This window comes from Ambystoma mexicanum, chromosome 1p (genome assembly GCF_040938575.1).
Source record: "Ambystoma mexicanum isolate Mex_15411 chromosome 1p, UKY_AmexF1_1, whole genome shotgun sequence".
In the NCBI taxonomy this organism is placed as follows: Eukaryota; Metazoa; Chordata; class Amphibia; order Caudata; family Ambystomatidae; genus Ambystoma; species Ambystoma mexicanum.
In genome coordinates, this window is record NC_090921.1 from 1,296,864,598 (window position 1) to 1,296,888,694 (window position 24,097).

Consider the following 24,097-nt stretch of genomic DNA (forward strand, 5'->3'; position numbering starts at 1 on the left):
CAGCAAGACCAGAGGCGCAGACAAGGTAGGGCCTGGGCGAGCAAGGCCCACCCAAAATCTGTAAATGCCCACTCAGCAGCGCTGTGTGGGCATTTGCTTAATGTCACTGTGGTGGGCCCAAATACATTAGGTTCATGCCCCGCTTATTAGACAACCCTGGCTACACTTCTGAGCAGGACACCAAGGACTCAAAGTAAAATGCTGGAAAGCTAAAGGGCCAGAGGACGCATGGAAGCATGAAGAAGCTTGGGAAGTAGCCCGACTTGTGGTCCTGAGGCAGCTGAAGAAACTGGAAGGCTGGGAAGTGTAAAGGCCCTAACAGACCTACGACTGCTGAGAAACGAGAGGGGCACTATATCCATTGATAGTGAGAGGGTATTAGATGCATGAGCTGGGTATGCTATCCAATAAAACAGAATGAAATGAGCCAGGCCCTACCCTGCTGGATGGATTGCAAATAGCTAGCAAGGGGCTATATTGGTAGCACTATGATGTTGGTCACACCATCCTGATCAACCGACTCCGTGAGAACCTGGGCATCACAGATCCGGTCCTGGAGTGGCGGACCCCTTTCCTCCTGGACCGACCCTCCCAGGTCCAACTTGGGTCCTTTCTCTCCACATGTGGTGTTTCCCAGGGCTCTAACCTATCACCCTGGCTCTTCAATCTCTGCGTGGCTGCTCTGGCCCACCCACCTCCACCTTCTGCTCCAACTTTCATTGGTATGCAGATGACACACAGCTCTCTTTCCAGCTCCCTACAGCTTCCCCTCCTCTCTCGCACATTCCAGACTGTCTATCCACAATTCAATATTAATGTGCCTGCAATGATATTGGCCTTAATGCCAGTAAGACAGAGATCCTTCTCATCAGGACCACTGCTCCCTCTTTCACTCTGGCCACCCTCCATGGGCCCTCTTCCTTCACCTTCCAGTGAGGCAAAAAACCTTGGTGTCATCTTAGACTCCACCCTCTCCTTCTCTCCACACATCAAGGACCTTTTCAAGAAGGCCACAACCAGCTGCACCGCTTCAAAAGGCACTCTTCCTTTTATCACTTTCCCCCACAAGCTCATTGTCTCCAGAGCCCTAGTTCTCTCTAGGTTGACTACTGTAACAGCCTCTTTCTCAATCTGTCTTCCTCTACTCTCTGCCCTCTGTAACTAATCCAGAACAGGACTGAAAAGACTTATCCTTGTCCTCAAGTCCAGGGACTGTATCGCTCCAGCCTTGAACTCTCTCCACTGGCTCCCGGTGGCTGCAAGGATCAAGTTCAAGACCCTCTGCATCGCCCACAAGGCTTTCTGGAGCCGGGCACGGCACTACATTCAACACTCTCTTCCTAAATACCTTGCTTCTCAAGCCCTTTGCTCTGCTGCCTCCAACTCTGAGGGTCATAAGCTTCTGCAAGCAAAACGTACGGAGCAGATCACTTTCCTCTTCAGGTGCCTCCCTCAGGAACAGCCTCCCTGCTCCTCTCAAAATTGAGCCGGACCACCTGAAGTTCTGGAAGCAGCTCAAAACCTTCCTTTTCTACTCTGGTTTCTCTCCCTCCCTGGCTGACCTACCGGTCTGCTGCGCTTACTGGTTGCTTGGTTACCCTCAGAGTCACACTGGGTACCTTGCTCCTCTTGACCGGTCTCCCCCGCACTACCTCCAGGCGTCACGCACTAGGGGCTGTATCTGTAACCTCTACATTCCCCCACCTCTTTGTACTTACCCAAGCCGAGCTATCCTGGCTACAATTACTCAGAGCAATGCTGCCCAGATTGCACTTTCCCCTCCACCCTTCCCCTGGACTTTGCATTCCGCACTCGCACAATCTGAATGACCCAAGGCTTAGTAAGATTGTTTGTCTTGTCCTCCCTCCGAAACCTCCCTTGTCTTGTCGCGCCTAGAAACACATGTGTACAGGTACATTATAAATATATCATGTGGGGCAAGATGTGAACTGGGTTCCATATCCCTTTAATGTGCTTTCAGGAAAGAAACAACCTTCACATGCCATCTGTGTAAAAAGCAAGCTGAGCACTATGTCCATGTGACTGATTTAGGCAAAGCAGCATCTGGACGCTACAGCCGTAAGTCCATGTTGATGAGTAGAGATCCGAAGGGAGAGCAGTACCCTCTTTTGAGGCCAACCCTGACATCTTAAGCAAAATATGCCAGGAGTGATTAAACAATAGTATCCATCCTGTTATAGAGAAACTCCCACATAAGATGGCAGCATCTATATCCAGGAGGGTACATTTGGTATTTTACTGCAGCACCTAGAAATGTAGCACTGTAGTAAGAACATGACTATACTTAGAGGGTGAGGATATAACTAGCAGAAGATGCTAATAACTGAATATATGAAGCTGTACTGGAATATGAAGTCAGTGCCACAGGTCTACGTTGGCTCTGCTGGGAATACCTGCGTCGCTGAACCGGTAACCAACACAGATCAAACTAGCCTCCTCGATGCAACACTTCACAAAAAGACCTGAAGACCCTACTTTTCAAACAATATCTTGTTAATCCATTCAAGCCTACTTATCCTACTCTGCAACATCTCCTCCTCCTGAGCCCACCCGTATATCAGTTCCAGCTACTCTTCTAACTCGGCAGCAGCCAGTTAACCTCCGGGGTGTGTCCCCATGTACAGTGCTCAGTTGTGTCCCAACTCAATTTGCATTTTAAAAATTCCATTCAGATGTCAAATCATGACCCCATTTATGGCACATCAAGCCATCGCCATAGTTAAAATATACAGTCTTGTCCGCTTTAGTGACTTTATTTTTATTAGTCTACAGCTTATTTCGTTTTTTTGCGTTTAATCATGTTTTATTCATTTTAAATAAGAACATAATGATGTACAACAAAACAGTGAACTGAGAATAGTAGATCCACGCCTCCGTGATAATATCACAGGAAGTAATGTCACATGACCCATGATCCACAGACACATCATAGTAAAGTGGTGGTTAGAAACCAAAATAAGTTGGCTGTCTTTTAACTGGAAAAAGACAGCCAACTTATTTCGGTTTCTAACATCCACTTTACTTCCTCTGATGTCTTTGTGGATCATGGCATTCATGGGTCATGTGACATTACTTCCTGTGATATTATCAGGGAGGTGTGTGATGCCACTTCCACTACCCTGACATTTTGGTGCATTGACGTCCCGGTGTAAACAACTGGCTTGGTTCGGGCTCTTCTTACAAACAAAAACGTAGATCCGGGAACGGAACAGGCCCTTTGTTAGAGCGTTTAGTGGTTCGTTCACCTGTACAGATTGTTAAACACGTCACTCCTTCTCGTTCACAGCCGTGGGGGTGCGAGGGGGAACTGAACAGGTAGAGAGGCCGACAGACCACATTCCACCACTACTGTCTAGGTTTGGAATAAGAAGCAGCGTGGGTAGGAGCCACTCAGCCAAGCAGGAACTGCGGAGGCTGTTCGGTATACACATATACGGGGTACATTTTCCTCCAGGGCAGAGTGGAATGCCTCATGTTTATAGAAGAAGTCTGTGCTTTAAACTCATGAAGCTTTGTCTTTCCTTGGCAGGTCGTAACCAGGTAGAACCTGAAAATGGAGTTCATCGTGTGACTCATGTCAACAATAACGTGGAGTCTAGCTGGAGAATCGATGATGCAACCCACAATCGGCCGGGAACATTGGTGGGAAAGGGCTGCAGCCAAAGCAGAGGAGGCGTGGTGGGAAGGGGAGTGGGGGAAGTGGCAGTGCCTTGTATGTTAGGTCAGTGAACATAGCATTATTATTATTGTGCGATTTGGACTGTGGGGTTCAGCACGTTAATAATAAAGGAGCGGTTGCTCTGATTTATATTAGATGATGTACTCGTCTCTCAGCGAGTCTCTGGGGCACAAAGGAGAGGCAAACAGAGGGTCCTCTTCCGGGACAGTCTGGTCACCCTAGTGAGAGTAGCTATAAGCATGTGCTGGAGCGCGAGATGGAGGGATTACGTGCAGAGGGCTCCGTGTGTTGGGGAGAGTAGGGACAGAGGTAAAGAATGTGTGGGATTTGTTTTTTCTAGTGGGGCGCCATGTGTTGGAGCAAAGACAGAGCCAGGAATAGGTGTGTGCTGCACGACGTGGAGACAGAAACATGGGAACCAACCTGCTCAGGGTAGAGGAGTGCTGCGATTTCAGCAGGTCAGCTGTAAGTGTGCTGTGACGACTGTGGAGAGGACTCTTGCTGCTCCTGTGCGTTGGGGATTCAGGGCATGGGTAATGTTCGGTTCTCCGGGCCAACCGCCCGGTAGCCCAAGGATCCCACAGCAGCCCGGATGATGCTCTGGAAGATCCCGGACCGTGCCTGGGCAACGCATCCATTTATTGCCGGCACAAACACGAGTCATCACCCAACACAGGTAATGGCCCACGTCACAACATCCCATCAAACAACCTGCAAACAACAAAGGATACGCCACAATATGTCCTGTGGTATTCACAAAGGCTACTAGTCCCGGAGCCTCTCCAGGGGTTGTCGGTTGACCCGCTGTGGGTATCTCTTCTCAGGAACACCTGACTCGTCTTTGCCGTGGCGGGTCCTAGCAGGTCCCCTGCACGGACATCTGGCCTGATGGATGACTCTTCCCCTCCTATACCGTGGATCTCCTCGCTCTCTTCCTGGCCTTTCGCCAGGGATTGCTGCAATTGCCAGAACCAACTGGAGTTTCTAGTTATCGACTCTCGTTCTCGTTGGGTCATGACCATGGTCCCTTTTCTACTCCTCACGGTCCATGGCGTGGTCTCATGTCAGCGACATAACTTGTGAGTGGGATTCCTCGTTCTCACCAGCAGGTGCATATTAACAGGAATATCAAACCCCTCGGCTACAACATGGCCATTTACGGAGTAAGGGAAATAATCACAGGACAAAACCTACCGACTGGTATTGTTTCAGTGGCAGCAGCGATTAGAATAGACCACCTACCTCTGCAGGCTTGAACAACCAATGAGTCAGGGGCCAACAAACTCCAGTGCATTTTGAAGTGAAAACCAAAGCTAGGGCAACCCACATGTTTAAAGTAGAGGCATAGGCCCTAGGAATTGGAATAGGAGTTTACAGAGAGTCACTCACAGCTGAGGGAGGAGTAATCCTGCTAACCATTCATTTAACAGATATGAATATAACTCCAGATGAGATCAGAGTATTACAGGAGGGTTTATCCTTTGTGCCCAAGAACGTTCATGGTCAATTCCATACAAGAAAAGACCTGACCAATCATATGCGCAAGAGCACGTTGAGACGTTTTGGGGACGACACACAAAAACTGAAACGGCGGGCCTACACTGCCCTTCTACATATTTTACATCCACTGTACGAAGTACTCCAGAAGGCAGAGCCTGAGCTCTGCGCTTAGGCGCTTGCAACTTCAGAGATGAATTGGCACACACCAATCCAGCTGGAATATCAAAATGAATCAGGAGACTCTATGGTAAGTCCCATGTCGATAGACACGGACATAGCGTTACTTACTAACAGCATTTTCAAATTGCAATTAATTTAATATGATGCACCTGGCAAAGTGCCTATGCAATTTAAGATATTTGCGGATGATGCAAAGAGCTATATAAAAAAAAAATAAAGTCTCTGAACACTAGTCCAGCAACTGAAAAAAATTAAATAATTGTACCATTGGTAGAGCATTTTATCTGACATGGCTGCACAGAAAATAATTTATGCTGCGCCATCAGTGAACTACTTGAACTACTGAAGATACCCCCAGCAGGGGGTAATGTGGCAATCCTACTCTTTCAATGAGAACCCAGATGGATCTTCCACCTGGGGACTACAGGGCCAACCTAAACAAATCTGTGGAATTACATAGGTTGCCAGTAGCAAAAACCATCTTTGACCCACAAATAAACTACATAATATTGCAACATCCTTCTCCATGATTACAATTTTTGAAATATCTTCATTCAATACAATGAATTGCGGTGCCGCTGGTACCATCTGTGATGACCCCTGATGAGTGGGTCTGGTATATTTACAGCTGGTGCTACAAGGTTGCCAACAATGTGGATAGACGTACCGATTTCCGTACAATACGACATTGTAGATGGTGATTTAAAGGAGAAACAAATTAAGAAGAGCCAGCACCCTAACAATGAGATGGGCACCTTTGACCTGAACCAATGGACTACAGTTGTATACGCATGTTTCTTCTTTTCAAATTAGACACCCCAAAAAGGCAGCTTTTATACATAATTTAATGTAGCTTAGTGACATTACAACTTAATGATTTTTCTTTCTTCCTTCCTTCTTTTTCCTCCCACTTCATGTCAAAGAAAATCAATTATAAAATCCCTGAAGAAGCTCACACCCATAGTCATTACATTCGACATAGGTTTAGCGAAACGTGCACCTTGAGCAAAAGCTTTTTCACCTCAAGAAGGTAGAAACATTCTCATTATTATATTGTTTGTTTAAATATGTTGTGTAAAGATATAAATCAAAAAGATTAACTCTAGAGATTCTCAATATTCCAGCGCTTTAAACTAAAGTATCCAGAGAATCTAAATAAACATCCTCTTCTAAATGTACACAGTGTTTAAATTAATCTAGACAAGTCTACTTCTGACGCTGAAAAAGAATAATATGTAGTGGCTTGCTTAATCAGGCAGGCCACTACAGTCGACGTACCAAGGAAAAGTGAAAGCTCCAGTTGAACATACATTCAAAATGGCAGGTCTGCAAAGCCAGACGTAGTGTCAGTGGTGCAGGGCATCGCAAGCCAGCACAAGTACTTGTGTTCCACGGCGTTCTGGTTTCTAAACACATGCCAGAGAGAGCCAAAACCAAACTGAGAAAGTGAACACAATGTTTTTTTCTGGATATTTTGAATATGTAGATTTGGAAATAGAGTCTTTCTTACATGGATGGCTATTCAGATTACTAACCGCAGTTTGCCTGGTTTACAATCAACCAAAATTCGGTGCAGAGCGAGAGTTTTTAAATTTAAAAACATAAGGACATCACTCCAAACATGAGCAAACATTGATTCGCGATTGAGAGTTCCTTTTTGTGTCAATAAACGAATATATATTCAATGAAGAAGTGTCCCCCTCTTTTTCACTATTGCAGATGACGGGATCTGCATTACACAAAACCTTCGCCACTAAACGTACCTGGCAGTCCTTGAGGTTGTTACTTACCAATAAGACTGAAACTGATAGTCACTCCTAGTCTAAGATCTAAATAGCAGTTTTAGAAAGCTTGCCTATAACATTATTATATTTAGTGCTTTTTAAACAATGTGGCACGACCATAGTAGGCCATATAAAAATAGTTGTTTGGCAGTATGACCTTTTTAGAGGTTTTGTGCTAGGATTAAGTTAAAGTGGGCTCTGGTGTCTGATACTATTACCAGAAGCTTGATGCCCTGCTGAAATTCCACTATGTTGGTCTGGACAGGTGGCACAACACTGACAAATCCAAGGACAGGGGAAAACGTAGCTGTATTTCTGTTCTGCAAGTTTTAAGCACCTGTGCCTGGAGTTGATAAACTCCAGAGTGTGAGATATCAGTGGCGGACAGGGGCGTTGCTAGGTCTGGAAAAGATCAGGGGCTAAGCTAATGTCAGGACTGGCGGGATTCGGGGCTAGCTATAGCCTTTTGGTTGTAGACCCTGAGCTTCAATCTGGGGCTGCAACCAAAAGACCTGGGGCTATAGCCCCCGCAGCTACCCTCCCCCCCCCACACACACCTCTAGCAACGCCTCTGGTGGCGGAAAATGCTGGTATAGTAAGAGTGACTCAAGACAGAGGAACCATACAAGATAGGATTCATAACCTGGAATCAGAAAATCATGACCATGGTCTGACAGGTTTTGTATGATCGGAGAGAAAGAAAGAAAGAAAAAAGAAAAAAAGTCTGACCGTAAAAAACGACCGAAAAATGCTACCACCAAAAGGTTCGAACCTTTGGTGGTAGCATTGTAGGTAAGAAGAAGAAAAAAAAAAAAAAGGAGAGATATAGTGTATAGTGAGCGGGGGTGGCTGGAGAAAAACCTGCAGCCCCCATAGTATGTAAGTGTGTTCGCATTAGAAAGGTGCAAACTTTTGGTAGTTCGCATCTTTCTCATGCAAACATTCCGGCCGCTCCAAAAAAAATCAAAGTGGATACAGGTTGGTTGGTCCCATGTTGAGTGAATATTCTAAGCATGGGGGGGCATTTATGATTTAAGAAAACTAGGTGTAAAGCCTGCTATGGTACGTTTCATCAAGTGTGACTGATTAAAGGAAGCAGGAACTCCGGCATTTTTATGGTAAAGAAAGCATGTATATAAAAGAGTCAAGCGCTAAGATTTACATGGACAAGTCTATATGGAGCAAGTTTCAAGCAGGAAAGGTCGGGGTGATGACAGTATTTTGGAAAGTGGATCCCTAGATCATTCACCAAATAGATTATCAGCTCTGATAAAAAGAAAAAAGATGGTGTGGCTGGCAGGTGCATGGTGTGATGTAGTGTGGTGTACCATGAGAAACTGGTAAAGCAGTGGTCCTGCGTAGGACTGCTGCTCAGCACAGGCAGAGCAGCTTGCGCTGGAGGGCTTTCAACTCACCCCTCGTCACATGTGTTTTTACTGTATTGTCATTCAACTGCAACCTATGCTCTTATCTGGATTTATTGGCCACTAGACCTACCTGTAACCTTTGGTCGACTCGCCTGTTTTCCTATATATGCCTGCAACGTTCTTAAGTTTTTTCCCAGCGCCCAGTTACCTCAGTGTTAGGTGCACGATACAAACAAACTAATACAATACATTGGTGTAGGCCCAGATGAGAGCAAAGGGGCAGCAATGAGTGCAATGACCAGACCACTCAGAAGTCTCCATATTGCACACTGATGAAGTGGAAAATGGTGAGAGTCAACCCAGGACAGGCACAGCCAGTTAATGAAGTGCACGGAGCACCCGAAGCATAGTATAAGGGGCAAACATTCACATTGCAAGCTACTAGCCTGCCATGGAAAAAAAGCGCCACCTCCATTCTATAAATAAAAACAGGACACCATTTCTTAATCACCAGGAGTTAAATGTCCTGAGCCGATGGCTAGTGGCGAGTGCAGATTTTGCACCCTGCTTTGGTGATGTATGCAGCACCACCTACATCGTTTGTGAGCTGATGACTGACTGTCATGCAGTCATAGGACACACAGGTACAAGCGTGAATACTGTGTAAAGACATGTGTGGGCATTCAGGAGCAACCAAGGAGTGTGGCTGGTGTTCATTATTCAGTCAGTCAGTCAGTGAAGAGCACCCCAAGAGATGGTAGGCATCTTTGGGCATTAGGGACCTGGGTACAGAAGATTGGATGGACCAATATTTGGATCATTTGTCATGTATAACGTTTAAGGGGTTCTGCATTCAGTGAAATACACGGTATCCAGTGATGTTACCGAAAATAAAATACTGAATCATAATTTAAAAAAAGAAATACCAAAAACTAAATAGATATGGGTGGGTGGGGTTAAAAATTTAGGGAAATTGGGAAGCAAACCTCCCCCACCCCCCAAAAATAAAAGATGTGGGCATTTCTTTTGTTTTCGGTAACATCACATGGAACCAAATAAACCAACCACAGACCGTCCAAGATCAAGAACAGAGAGGTGATGTGCTGAATAGGGGTATTTGGAGGGTATAACAGACACTGACAAGAAGGCAATGAACGAACCACTAACAGTAGAAGCAATCAAGTAAGCTAGAGATGAGATTGCTGGAAAGTTTACAAAGAACTACAGACTTGCTGTGGGATGTTACCAACATTTCAGCGAGAAAACTGAACTTTTGAGCTCCTCCTGCAACGTGGAATCCAAGTGAAAAGTATCCTGACCAAATCGTTCCACAAGGCAATCTCAGTTACTACCCAAGCACAAATTATCCACTGCTATTGATGTTATTTAAAACCAAAAAACGTGTAAAAGGGTAGCAATAAGGCAGATGAGAACCCTGGCAAAGCAAATAGATACCGTCCAGCAGGGTTTAAGACCAGCTAATGCATCACAATAAATCAAAACCCTTTTCACATTTCAGAAAGAACCAGAGAATGGTCTAGCCTTTTACACGCCAAGAAGACCTTTGATTCAATAGTATTGGGGCTATTTTTGCAGACCTTTGAGTGCAGGAACTCAAGACACGAAGTTGTCTGATGAATATAGACACTTACAGCAAAACTAAGGCCGGGAAAGGTGGCATCAGAACAAGTGGGAAGAGTGGCAGGGGTTGGAAGGAGTTCCCACTTTCCCCCCAAATATAGTTTACAATAGCCATTTATCTACTCACAAGTATTACAGGCTAAAAAAGACACTAGAGGAGAACAGAATAGCCACCCCAATTAATTGTGTTGTACAGAATCTTCTAAATCATGGGTAAACATTTCAAGCTGCCAGCTACTAGACAGCCATAAAAAGTCCCTCAGCGCTCTAATTCTACACCTGCACACAGCACACCATTTGTTAATTGCGAAGAGTCAATTATCGCTAGACAATTACTAGAGGGGAGGGCACATTTTGCACCCTGTTCAAACTTACAATAGGGATGCAGATGGTCCAGTCACAGTGGTACTAGAATAAATACTGAATGGTCTAAGAATACATTAATCAGTTATGTCTGCTTCCATCAGGAAACGTAGAAGCATGGAGTGTGGAATTTGTTTAAAGAATCTACTTTCCAGGAAAAAATAAAAATTAAAAATAAAGACATACTTGTCCTGTGAACAGATCTGCTCGTCACACATTGCTGGGCCAAGTTTTGTAAAACTGGAAAAAGTTTGCTTTGGCTGCCTGCCACTCAACCTTTTCTGGAGTACATCGCCTCTGCTTTTTCGATGAAAGTTGAACATGTGTGCACACTGGAGTCATACAGCAATTAAAGAGGGATTCTAATTTAAATAATTATTTTGTTGAGAGCTTGAACGTCAATGGGTCTTGAATTATCAGGAACAGGAAATACAGAGAATTTCAGTAAATATGGCATGTAAATGTTCGGTACCACTCTCAATCTTCAGAAATATCAGCATCCACATAAAAAGCAAATATGCAGTCGTGCAGACAAGATAGGGCTGCAGTGGCAGTCGGAGGCATGCCCAATCAAGGTCAACTATCAAGTAAGTGTTTTTACCAAAACACTGCTGTGGGCCCCAAAGAAGGTGAGTCCCATAAGAGTAGGTGGTTACAGTCTTGGTACTATTTCATATCAATTTAATTGCACTGGGGCAGCACTCGGGCAGCCCCCAGAACATGATATTGTCTACTGTCAAAGGTTATGACCCGGCAGCGGGAGTGGCAAAGGAAGGAGTAACATGGAATTGGGTCAGGCAGAATGGGCACCGTGAGGGAGAGGCCCAGGGGGAAATACATTATGGGCAGGTGGTGAACACGGACAGTGTGAAAGACTAGAGAGAGCAGATGAGGGGAGGGATGAGAGTGGGTCCAGGTTGATAGGGTGTCCGTTGGTTCCATGGTAGAGGTCACTTCAAAATAAGAGCACCATAAAAAAAAACATTATGTCTGCACAACCCTGAGCGGATAACCTAGAGACCTAGAACCAACAAGCCTGCAGACTGAGGCTCCCACAATTGCACATGCATATGTTAAATGCATGCACTTTTGTACCCTAAAGCTACACGGTTTGAATCACAGTTCTCCATCCAGCTCCATGCATATGCTACTTTCTAGAAATATCGGAGTCCAAACTCTTGTCTGCATGTGTCTATGGGTGAAATGCATAAAACACATAGATATAGACTCTGTGGCAGGATTAATGTTGGCTGGGGTAGCAATAATTCCAGTCCCGTGAAGCCCTCCAGCTTGAGCACAGGGAGAAATCAAGTCAAGGCTTCCAGACTCAGGCTAATTTAGTGCATATATTTAGTTGCAATGTGCTTGGACATTCAAATGTGGGTGGAGTTTCCTCCATGGTCGTAGGTAGGAACCACTGCCCCCATAGTGTGTGCCCACACTAACAATTGGCACAAGGAAATGGGACTGTGTACAACAGGTAGCATTATGAACCTGTAACCACAAGAAAATATTTGTCACACGAGTAATGTTGAAGGGGAAAACCTCTCAGACATTTTACTGGCCCAAATGATAGGGCATGTATTTTTTACCATATTTCGATTGATACAGAAAAAACGTCCTATGCTTCCTACCTTTGATTGTCTTACATTTACACTTGCGGCACTCCTGTGTCCCCGCAGCATTAAATCATAAGACCCACCCCTAAAGTTGACACCATTTGAAGCTTAAACCACTCGTCCCGAAACCACCGACTGTCTCAGGCCTCCTATCCAAAAACTAACCAAGGCCGATCCTGCTTAGCTACGCAAGGCAGCAGGGTCAAGCCCATCAAGGCTGGAATGCCAAATACAATCATTGCTTTTCCCTAGAAACCTGAATGCTACTAATCATTTACCAACCCTGCCCGTGTAGCTAAGCGTGTTAATATATATTTTTTATTATGGCCAACATTTTTAAATCATAAAATGTTTGATTGAGCTTACTGAAACCTAACATTCCTGAAACTACATTTGCTTTATTTAAAGGGAAAGTTATGTCAAACAGAATATGAATCACCAGTGTAAACAATTGATCCTTACTGTCTTTTTGAAGAACAATGCCACTTAGGTGATACCTGAGCCACTAACATGTACCGATACCAGAACATACTTTTCCAGTGGACAAATTAGCTACAACAAACAACTTGTCTGAGGCGTCGTGTGGCAGGCATTCCCACACCCTGTAGCTAGAAAACACTTAGCTCTCCAAATAGGAATTCAAGCATGCATAAACACACAAAATGTAGACTAAAGTGCATCCGGGTGCAAAAGATGGATAAATGCAGGCAAGATTAGAGGTTCCGAAGTAAAATGGGGTAAACATCCTAGCAGAAATGTATGTTTTTAATGCTTTGCGTAAAAGGTACTCCTCATTGCAAGACGTATCTGTACAAATTGTTCATATGCGTTTAACCTATTTCCCCCTTTGCCATCTCCCCAACTCCACTTCCCTTTTCTATTCTCCCACAGCCCAAGGTCTGGATACCGCTGGCAGGGGCACAATACACCACTCTCTGGACAAGCTTTGGCACTGACAGACCACTATGGTGCAGTATAAAAGAAAAACGTTTAACAACTGTCAAATAAGCTTTGGCACAGCCAATAGGACTGATGAAGCAAAAACAAAGAGGTGATGGCTGGAAGGTTTAGACTGAATCTTAACCACTGGCATTGCTCGGGGCAACCCTCCAGACCATCGTTCTTCGCCTGCTAAGCCATTACAGAAGGGGAAAGACCATATGCAAATCAGGCTTGGCCCCACCCCAAAAGGGGCAGTCCAGCCCGAACTGCTAGGTCACATCCCTACTGCACGAGACCACAAGCATCCCCAAACATGTTTCGCCCTTGTTGGGGCTCATCAGAGAGGAGTAGCTTGTGTCTCTAGGCCCAGCAGGCACGGGACCCACGTCTAGGCATACCCGTCCCACTCAGACTGATGCACAGCCTTTGTATGTATGTGTGACACTATCTGTTATTGGTAAAGTCAACTTTCTCATCCAGAAGCCGAGAAACACACAGAAAAGTCCTACCAGAATCTTGATAGAACTCTCAGTCGGTCTGATGGCTGCTTTTCCAACTTTGAGGAGGGTATGATTTACCAGAGTCACCCTCTGCGCCTCAGCCAAAAGGCTAGAGCCCAGTGAGAATCCCAGGGAAACCCCGAAGGGAAAAAACCCTGAGACGAGCTGCTAGGGTTCCTGAAATCCTGAAGGCAGCCTTCTCTGGACTGGAGTGTATAACTTCTTGCTGTAGATGTCTTGCTTCCTTCTAGCCTTTGTCGGACTCTGGTTCTCGTGGAAAACAGAACGAGGGAGAGAAAGAAGTAGCCGTGAAAGAGTCTCCCTAAACAGGAATCTTCCCCACCCCCCCCGTTATCTCTTCCCCTAATCCCTAGGAAAAGACTGTTAAGCCGTTTGGTCCGGTTGTGGAGATAAGGCGTAGGGAAGGACTGTAAGGATATCAAAGAGAGGGAAGGTAAACTCAAGTATAGTCGGAAGGATATTTTGTATTAAGCTACCAATTCCTACCGGGGATCTTGATACGTTCCTGGTCTCGAAGGATAGATGACTCCAGTAACGCAGAATCCCGAAGTATGTGACAAGAAGAAGACTGCGGTCTGAATCTGTAAAGTAAAGGGTAAAAGGTGACCCGGAAAGGAAAAGATTACTGCCGGGATGCTAGTTCGATGGAGATGTGGGAGGAGCCTAAGCTTACCGCGGAAACTGAAAGCGACTAACAGAATGGCAATCGCAGAGGGATAGAGGCGAGATTAGCACTGTCGAAATGACGGCAGATCTGGAATGAAAAAATAAGGTTAGGAGGAATATCAAAGAGTCGAGAGTAATCCTCGTAGAAATGAATAATAGGCAAACTCACGAAGCGTGGCTGGACTCCTGAGGGTGTAGCAACGTGACGTGTCCTGAATCTGTCTCCCAGATACGGAACGGAAGCGGATGTGGGTGGAGTCTCCACCAGACCTTCCGTTTCAGAAAACACTAGACCGCTGTTGACGGTTATAGAAGGCTTTTTCCCAATTCAGTATGCTCTCGAATCGTTACATGATTGAAGGCTGGAAATATTCGTCACACCATCATAAAATGTCCAGGAACTCAATGTAACATATCAGTCCCGCAATGCCCGTTTGGCTACCAACAGGCGGGGCACGTTTTCTTTTCTCCAACGCTGGAGGTTACCTTGGAGATGCGGGGGGCGCGTCTCTCGGCTCCGTACCGTGTCAGGTCAGATGATCGTGGCACGTCAAGGGTCCGCCCACCGGCAACACAATCATAACGCTTCTCGCACAGGAGGACACCGCTTCTAATCAGCGTTTACTTACCAAACTTCAACTTAATCCTCGTTTTTGTGTACCAGACCTCGGTATTCCGCCTGACTCTGCTGCTTGTCTGCTCCTTTGAATCTGGCGAACCGGACCCGGTCTCCATACCGGTGATTCTTTCTTACCTTTGCAGTTTCCTGTGGATCCTTCGTCCGCTGCAGCCCCTTGTTGTGTGTTCTAAATAGAAGCATCAGCACGTTCCTTCGTTTCCAATCGTGCTGGCTGAAGTCTCAACAGGCGGGGTATTGCCATTACTTCCTGCCTTGAAAACGTGATACAACTCTGCTTCTTTTTCAGGTGAGCTTTAAGCGCTTTGCTCACCCGCTGTTTTTCATACCTTACTTCACTGCTCCTAGCTGAGGGGGACTAGGATAGTATTACTTTGTTCTACTTACCTTTTTGGAACTTCCTATTTTGAATCAAGAGGACCCTTGGCCTGCACAGATACTCATCCTGTGTGGAATTGTTTTTTCTTCTCTGGAATCCTCGTGCACTTTGGACGCAATCCTGGTTAGTGCACCATCCCGGCTCTAGTTGCGTGCCACTTGCCGTCTGGGGTAATTCCCTGTTATTTTCTCCTGTCGTTGTTTTTCTGACATTGGAACCATTCCGGTCTCCCATAGGGCAAGAATACACTAGTTGGTCCGATTTCTATTCTGTATTTAACTTAGGGAATACCTGGGTAATTACTGTTTTTTTCTACCTTTCCCAGATGGTGGCTATCATTGAGAAACATCCCTATAAATACTCCATCCCTGGGGTATACAGGTAGATAACATCTAGGAAAGAGTAGCATTCCATTTATCCTTTTCTGGGTTGACTAACGTGTTCTTTGCTTTCTCTTACAGCCCTGACATAGCGGTGTGGGCATCTCCGCTCTTTTGAGTAATCAATCACTCTGTCTGCCATCTTCCACAGCAGAGGGGTATATTGCCTAATAGAGGTCCTCAAGTTGAAGTGGCCCGGTTCTGAGTGTATCCTTGTTTGGAAACACACAGCTTGGCTGAACTATTATCCGGAGCAGCTCCCTCTTATCTGCGGATTCGAGGTCGAGCAACGCCCCGGCCTGTTCAGCTATTGGCGAGTTACACTCAACCATTTAACAAATTGGACAGCTATTGCCATCTGACCAGGGAATGCAACCATTTTCCATAATTTGCTCCGTTACTTAAGTCATATGGCACGTAACACTATCAGACTGGTGATTGCCATCAAAAGACGGGGTACTCAATCAATGTCAATGCATTCCCATCAAACCCCTAACAGAAACTTTTGCCGTGCAATGCCTAAGCGCGGTGAGGTGGTACCCTGCCTATTTCTGGGGACATCTAGAAGGTGTGGCCAGGAGAGCCAGGTGCCTCTTCAAGCAAGCAAATGATGGGCCAACGGGTGGTATGGAGGGCAGGGCCAGACATATGGAGAGAAATGGCATCACGCACTTTGGTCTAGATGTGCCTTTGAAGTGCCATACATTTATTTCAGTCTTTTTATATCATTTATATTATTTAGTGTTTTTTAGCCTGCACTGTATTGAAGTTCATAGGACTTGCCATTTTTAATATTATCGCCGTGTTTTAGACTAACTTTATACTTATTTAGTTAGTCTCATAACCTATGCTGCTCCTTAAATTCATTTTGAAAGCACAACACGCTTTAAACTACAATACCCTTGAGTATTGTAATTTGTGTGCACTACTTGTTTTCAGAACGGCCCGTGAGCGCCGGTGCGTGGCATCAAGCCCGCATCAAGTGCCAGTCGCGTCCAAAAGCGACGTAGCACTACTCTTGGTTCGTAGGGTAAGTTTGCTCCATTTAATAATAGCATGCATCCTCTTGAAGGAATCCATGCTGCTAAAATCAAGCTAATCTCGGCACCCAGTAGCCAGTATAAATATAAAACTGGGGCATCTTCTCTCTGAGCGGCCATTGTAGTACGCTATGCAGCCGGGGTGTCTCCCTTATGTGCACCCAATAATTTGGGACGTGTGGCAGAATGCATGGTTGAAAGGAATAGCTTTAAGCAAAATTTCCCTCAAAACCTGAAACTGCACACGCTGCCAGAACCTAGGTCGGAATCTAATATTATAGAGGGCACTAGAACAGGACTGCTAGCAAAAACAGCGGGTGGTTTGAATAAAGTAGCAAACTCCACAACCTCCAATGAGATGAATGGCAGATACCATTGAAGTAATGGGATGGTGGACACAGGGACATTAAAAATAGAATCTTACTTGTAGAAAAACCCCCATCTAATACAGCATTGCAAATAGTATTGCTAAATACAAGATCCCTAATGAAACATGCTACCAATGCAGCATTGTATATAATTGATCAGGATGTTGATCTATGCGCTATGACTGAAACATGGCTACATAGTGCTGATGGACCCACCATTGCGTTGACCATCCCCACAGCATATAGTCTGTTTGGACAAGATGGAAAAGGGAGAGGAGTGGCTCTAATCTGTAAAACGGATTTAGAAGTGTGGGAGGATGACACATCTTGTGTATAGGGATGTGAGAGGCTCCATGTAAAAATTAGGCCACATCCAGAAAACACTATGAATGCGATTCGGGTTTATAGACCCCACCCACCCCCCCCAGTCACTATGCAAGACTTTGCACATCAGCTTAGTAACAGGTTACCATTACTTAAGCCCAACACCAAAGTTATGTGAATGAGAGATGTTAACTTATGGTTGGGTTTTGTGAGAAACCTGAGGGTATTCTCCCGAGTAAACCTTGGGAGTCCTTTATTCAGGTGGCCACGGACGGGCTGGCGCTTTCAGATCCCAACCCTGGGGGTTGACGAGCAAGGGAGGATCACCTGGGTAGGGGAGCCCGGGGTTATGCTTGGCGGAAATATCCAAGGTGAGACACATTATTATGCCGAAGAAAGGGATGAGGAAGAGTAGCTTCCTGTAGCTTTTATAGGTTGTACCAAGTCAACATTGCATTCACCTAAAAGATCTCCCTTATTCAAATCCAACAAACCCCCTGTATCTGATAGATACCCTAAGAGCCCAAATCCTGTTGCACTCAAAATAACACCCAGAATCCTTGTTTTCCACTGAAATAGACCCCATCCTTCGTCTCCACGTCCTGGTTATTCATTTCTGAGCACCCAGTCCACTAGGACAAACTACTACCGTTCCCACAATCCCTCTCGTTTTTCAAGATAGTAATCTCAGTCTTTTCTATCAATCTCACCCTTCTAAGTTTATCAAACCGCCTGGTACAAAAACTATAATTCCATAGAACACTTTTTCCCCATCCTACCACGCAGAACACTTACTTTACATCTCCGCTTGTCGGACACAAACACTTCCTCCCAATACAAAAGACAACAAACTAATGCAAAACCTGTTTACCCGACATGTCCCAACTCAGGGGTCAGGCAAAGTCAGGCAATTGACCAGAATCACAAACACCTGACGGCCCTTTCCTTTCCCCACAGGGATTAAAGGTGGAGCAGGAAAGCTCACTATGAGCAAGGCAAACCGCATGATGAGACAGCTAATCAAGCCCGGCAGTTTAAGAGAAGGAGAAAGGCGGCGAGAATCGAGATGGTGACAAGAAGGGAAGCAACCATGCCCTTTCCGACCCAAACCCGCGAAACCTTCAAGGAAGAAAATGTAAGCCCGAGAACAATAGCTATACAGTCTTGCAGCAGGGGGGTGGGGGGGATCGTGGCCTGAGCTCATGGTGTAAGGCATTGAAAGGACAGCGCTCCCGTCGGAATCCTGCAATGATCCTGGAATACAGTGGTGTGGTGAAGGCTGAGAGCCGGTGAAGCAACCCGAAGAGGTGGGAAGCGATTGCCCAACCCCTGAGGGCTACTCTGGCTGAAAACAGTGTTTTGCGAGTAGAGGAGCAACTGGAGAGAAGGCCCCCAGGCGAACAAAGATGGCGAAAGGATCCGCGTTGTGGAGCTAACAGGAAGGAGGTGCCGAGTCAAACTACGCACCCCAAAGCTCCTATGTCTCTCTGATACATCAGAAAACCGGCGCCCTGACAGGCAGTGAATCCAAGAGCGCCGCGGGGGTCAGCAGCTGATAAGACGCAGATATTGCCTGGGCTGCAGTGAGCAGCTTTGCTGGAGAGCAGAGGTGAAGGAGTCAGCAGCAGCTTTGCGCACACATCGACAATTAACGCCTGGACCTGAAGGGGATGCCGGTGCCTGCCCTTGGTAAAGCGAAAGACCCACTCCGACTCGGAATATGTGTGAGAGATGGATGGCAAAGGAGACTCCCTGAAGGTCTGGACAGGGAGATGAACGGCTGTTGGGGGGCCATTACATATCGGCACTGGAGGTGACTAAAAAAGGGAGGCGGGCAGTGAAGCAAGAGCTGGCCTGAGATAGCGGCACCGAGTCAATTTTGGCAGCGGGACACCAATGGCTATCGAAGGTGGCGCTTCTGGAGTTAAGCAAACAAAGAGTGGAATTAACAGACATCACCAACCCCATGCTACTGGCACAACAAAGCCACGCGACTGACTGAACTAGTGGATTTTATCACTGTGCCTCTAACGTTCCAGGGATTGATACAGACTGCTGGAAGGTGGCACATACCTGTGGCTGCAGATGGCGAGAATGGCGCAGCAACATGAGCCGCGAAACTGCAGAGCTCGGTAAGTGCTGAGTTGGAGTGGGCTGCCACACGAGAGGGGTAGAACTGAATCCCAAACTATCTGCTGCACGCCGGGTGAAGCCACTAAGCTAGGACTGTATTAATATCCTGCTGGCCAGGCCTCTCAAACTACATTGAAGTGGGCAAAATCATGAGAAGGCAGAAAAGTCAGCCACAATAGCAGTGTGTGGACTGTGTGCCCAAAGGGTCGGTAAACACCTGCCACCCTCATGGGAGTAACCGTAAGACACAGGAGCGTAGCCCAGCAGAGCTGAAACCACTGGGGGTGGGGGGGCATAGCACCAATGGATTCTGGAGCAAGGGTTGACTAATTGGTGCTAAGATTACTGGCCGTCCACTGGGCAGAGGGGAAAGGAGCAGGCACAGGCGACTGATCTCACTTACTGGTCTACCGAGCATTGAGCCTGACTAATATGGGACTGGCGGACCTAGGGGCCTGGCACTACTAAAGCTGAGGAGAAGAGACAGAGCAGGCTTGGCGGGTCAGATGGTTGTGGTCTGCTTCAAGGGAGTGCAATTCGAAGTGGAGAACGAACTCAGATACTGGCTGAGCAACCAAATAGTGAAGGCACAGTTTTGAGTCCTGGACAAACGGCAGTAGCATCGGTAAGCGAGGCCACTGGGCATCATAACCCTGCAAGACTGAACAACTGTGGCAGTGCTGGAGGGGGACCCCGTGCTTAGACCGCAAAAACAACTAGATACACGATAGTTGCCAGTCCCTGCCACCAACTGGGATATGGCGACATCGGCTGATTGTTGGGGGGTGGGGGGAGACAAGCCAGCACAGAAGGTCCAAGAAGCATAGCACCAATACTAGACACAAGCTTGAATAGAACACTGAGTCAAACCCCACTGAGTGCCGGTGAGGTCAATTGGTGCTGGTGATGAATTAACTGTGCATGAGAGCCACGGCACAAAGGCCTAGTGCTGCTCTACAAGTAACTGGTTGCTGACTACTCCAACTCACAAGGATAGGTCTACATCTAAAAGCAAAAATAAATCTACGATCATGGACTCATTCAGTAATGCTAACAAGCCCTTTGTCACAACATAAAGCAATGCTACTGCGCAGAAGGAATCGGAAGCGCCAGAGTCCGGCAAGAATGAAGACCGATAGCAGTGGTGTGGTCATCTCTGGAAACAAAAATAGATGAGTAAAGGTAGACGTGCAAATGCTGCGACAAGATGTCAGCAACCTGGCGGAGAGAGTGACAACCGCTGAGACCAACCTGAAAGAAACCAGAGAGTCCAAGAAAGATCTTGAATCCAGAATGAAGGAGTTGGAAAGAAGAAACACTGTGCTGGAGCAGCGGTCTGAGGATGCGGAAGGCCAGGTTTCCAGAAGGAATAGAGGGCCCGAATCCTACACAATACGTGGGGAACTTACTAATTCAGGCAACCTGTCAAAGGGATATGTGGTGGAGCAGGCCCACCACTCCCTGTAAAAGCGACCGCCGCCAGGTTCACACCCTCACCCAATGATTGCAAAAATCTTACATTTTCAAGACAGAGAAGTAATACTGAAGTACTCGAGGGAAGGAGGAGAAATTCAACGAGATAATTCCCAGATAGCCATCTACCCAGACTATACACCTGCAATCCAGAGGGCAAGGTACTCGTTTGTGCCGATTAAAGCTGAACTCGGACATTTAAATGTTAAATATATGCTCATGTCCCCGGCCAGGCTCAAAGTTATTTACAAAGGTAAAGCACTCTTCCTTGAAACCCCGGCTGCGGCCAACATGTGGCTGGAGCACAATAGCCTGGACGGTGGAAAAGAACCTGTCACGTGAGGAGATGTTTACCAGTAATGGAGCAGGTTACATGAGTTACAGGCAGTGATAATCAGTGATAATCACGAAATCTGCCAGCACTATTAAAACTGACTGGTGGGTGTAAACAGGGAGTTGGTATCACCACATTAGCTTTTCCCCCACTTTTGGCGGGGGCAATGTTTGACCACCTGCCTTTAGCTCAAATGTCTATCCCACGCATAAATTGATTTTGGCCTGTTGCTAACACCTATTACTTCGCACACAAAGGCCCGGACAGGCTCCAAAGGTGCGGGCGCGCCCTAGCGCTGCGAGCAGTCGCTGGCTGCAAGTTTTTGGGTTTGTTTGTTTGTGTTGATGGTTTTATGTTCTTCATGTAAGTGGTCAAATAGCCTATTTGAAGGGACGGATGGATGGATGGATGGATGGAGGAGGACAGCGAGGATACGTGGGAGCGGTGGTATGGAGATAATTACAGTGTGCAGACGGGAGGTGGTGGCAGGCTGGGGGCAAGATCTAGGTATACATACGGCATCCAGGAATATGGTATTGACGTGTAATGTGAGGGGGCTGAGCACATATTTGCGCAGGAATCGCGTAATATCCTTCCTCTGTAGAAAAAAAAAGGTGTCCATTGCACTGCTACAAGAGACCCACCTTACGGCGGAGGAACTGGTAAAGGTCAAGGAACGATGGGGAGGACAGGGATACGGGCAGCATACTCTAAATATGCTAGAGGGGTGTTCACGTGGATCAATCCCAATGAGCTGTTCCAAATGCTGGAGGTGGAAGCAGATAGTGAGGGGAGCTACCTAATTTTAAGGGGGCACATAGACCATGTGGAGGTATGCATAATCATCTCTTATTTCACCAATCATGTCATCCCACCACATGTCAACATGATCCGCACCAAGATAGCACAACACCGGGAATGCCTCCTCATCGGGTGGGGGCGATTTCAATTGCGCTAGAGGCCCGCTTTTGGACAGGCATCCCCATCGATGAATAATGTGGGACCGGCACCCTCAGCTCTTAATGTAGCACTAGACAACCTAGACCTGGTGGACATGTGGAGGGAACTTCACCCTGAGGATAGGAGTTACTCCTACTACCCTTCGCCTCATGGCCTGTATACCAGGACAGATTATCTTTTTGCGAGTCGGACTCAAATGGTGGAAATAGATGCAGAACATTACCTGGGAAGAACAATCTCAGATCATTCCCCGCTAATGATGGAATCGAACATAAAAGGTCCCCGAGCCCCACCACCCACGCCCCCCATCCCGTTGTGGCGCATGCCCGCTGATGCTTTGACGGACCAAATCTTTAGAGATGGGCTGAAAGTGAGACTGGGAGTTCTTGGAGCACAATGTGGGCAGTGTAAAGGAGTGGGGCACTGTGTGGAAGGTATCGGAAAACAGAGCGGATTTGGATAAGCTGAAGGAGGAAATCCGGGATATGGAGGCACGGGAGGAGAAGCAGCAAGCTGGTGAGGGGAAGCTGGTTGACATCGGGCAACGCCGCCTGGAGGCTCGGGGGGGGGGGGAGGCTGTCAAAATTCAATTATAAGTTAAAAGCACCAGAGCACATGCAGAAGGGGACAGACCGGGTAGACTCCTATCGTGGCTATGTAGGAGGGAGCACCCTAGGCACCCAACTACGGAGCCGAGTGATGAGAAAGGTAATATGTGCAGGACACAGCTAGTTTACTCCCATCTATATGGGCACAAGAGCCTGGTACCTCCTGACAAAATATTGGGTACCCTTGAGGAAATCGGGCTGCCTAGAATAGAAAACACCGCAACAAGCCGCATTAGACCAGGACATAACAGTAGAAGTGAACGAGGCAATTAGGTCGCTTGCCACTAGCAAAACTCCAGGTAGCAATGGACACCCCCCAGAATTCAATAAAACATGTGCGTCGGAGGTGGCTCCAGTGCTGCACAAGGTAGTTGTAGAAGCTTATACAAAGGGTGAGCTCCTGGCGAGCCTGAGGGAATCCTTAGTGATCCCGATCTCCAAACCTGGGAAGCCCACTGATAAATGTGATTCCTACCGGCCACTTGTCATCCTAAACTATGATATGAAGATCTTGACGACAATACTAGCAGTGTGACTCTGCCAAGTGATGGGGGGCTTGGTACATGGGGATTAAAATGGCTTTATCCCGGTTCGTAGCACTGCCATAAATTTTCGCCACCTTCAGCATATCATTGCGCAGACCACTGACTGCCAGGAACAGTCTGCGGTTGGAATTTATTTCAGCAATGAGAAGTCGTGTCTGTGTCTATTGGCTGGCCTAAGAGGGGTAGATACAAGATATTTACCAGAAGTGGGACTCCCATGGTGCTTGGAATCCTTTCGATACTTAGTGGTACATATTATGCACACATCTGAGAGCATGCACGACCGTAGCATTGCGGGTGTGGTAAATGGTCTGAGAAAGTCCATGGCATTTGGTCAAAGCTTCCATTATCGCTGATGGGTAGGATTGCCATAACAAAAATTATAATCTTCAATAACGTTCATCACAACATCAAGAACCCCTTTTTTCGCCTACTGGAAGCACTGCTAAGGGAATTCCTTTGGGGTTCGTCCCATCACAAGTTGGCGCTGGCAACTCCAAGTCTGCCCTATAGAGAAGGAGGGAGGCAGCTCCCAGATCTAGAAAGGTACTACTTAGCAGCACAACTCAGCTTTGTCGCCAAATTGCTCTCGGATGAGGCCACTTCAGAATCAGTGCTGCTTCGGCGTTTGGT

The 24,097-nt window shown here is 46.6% G+C and overlaps 1 protein-coding gene across 7 annotated transcripts in view; it reads right to left on the bottom strand.

Moving 5' to 3' along the window:
- PPFIA3 (PTPRF interacting protein alpha 3) overlaps positions 1-24,097 on the bottom strand; it is an 841,741-nt gene that overhangs the window by 766,330 nt on the left and 51,314 nt on the right. The window lies entirely within an intron of this gene.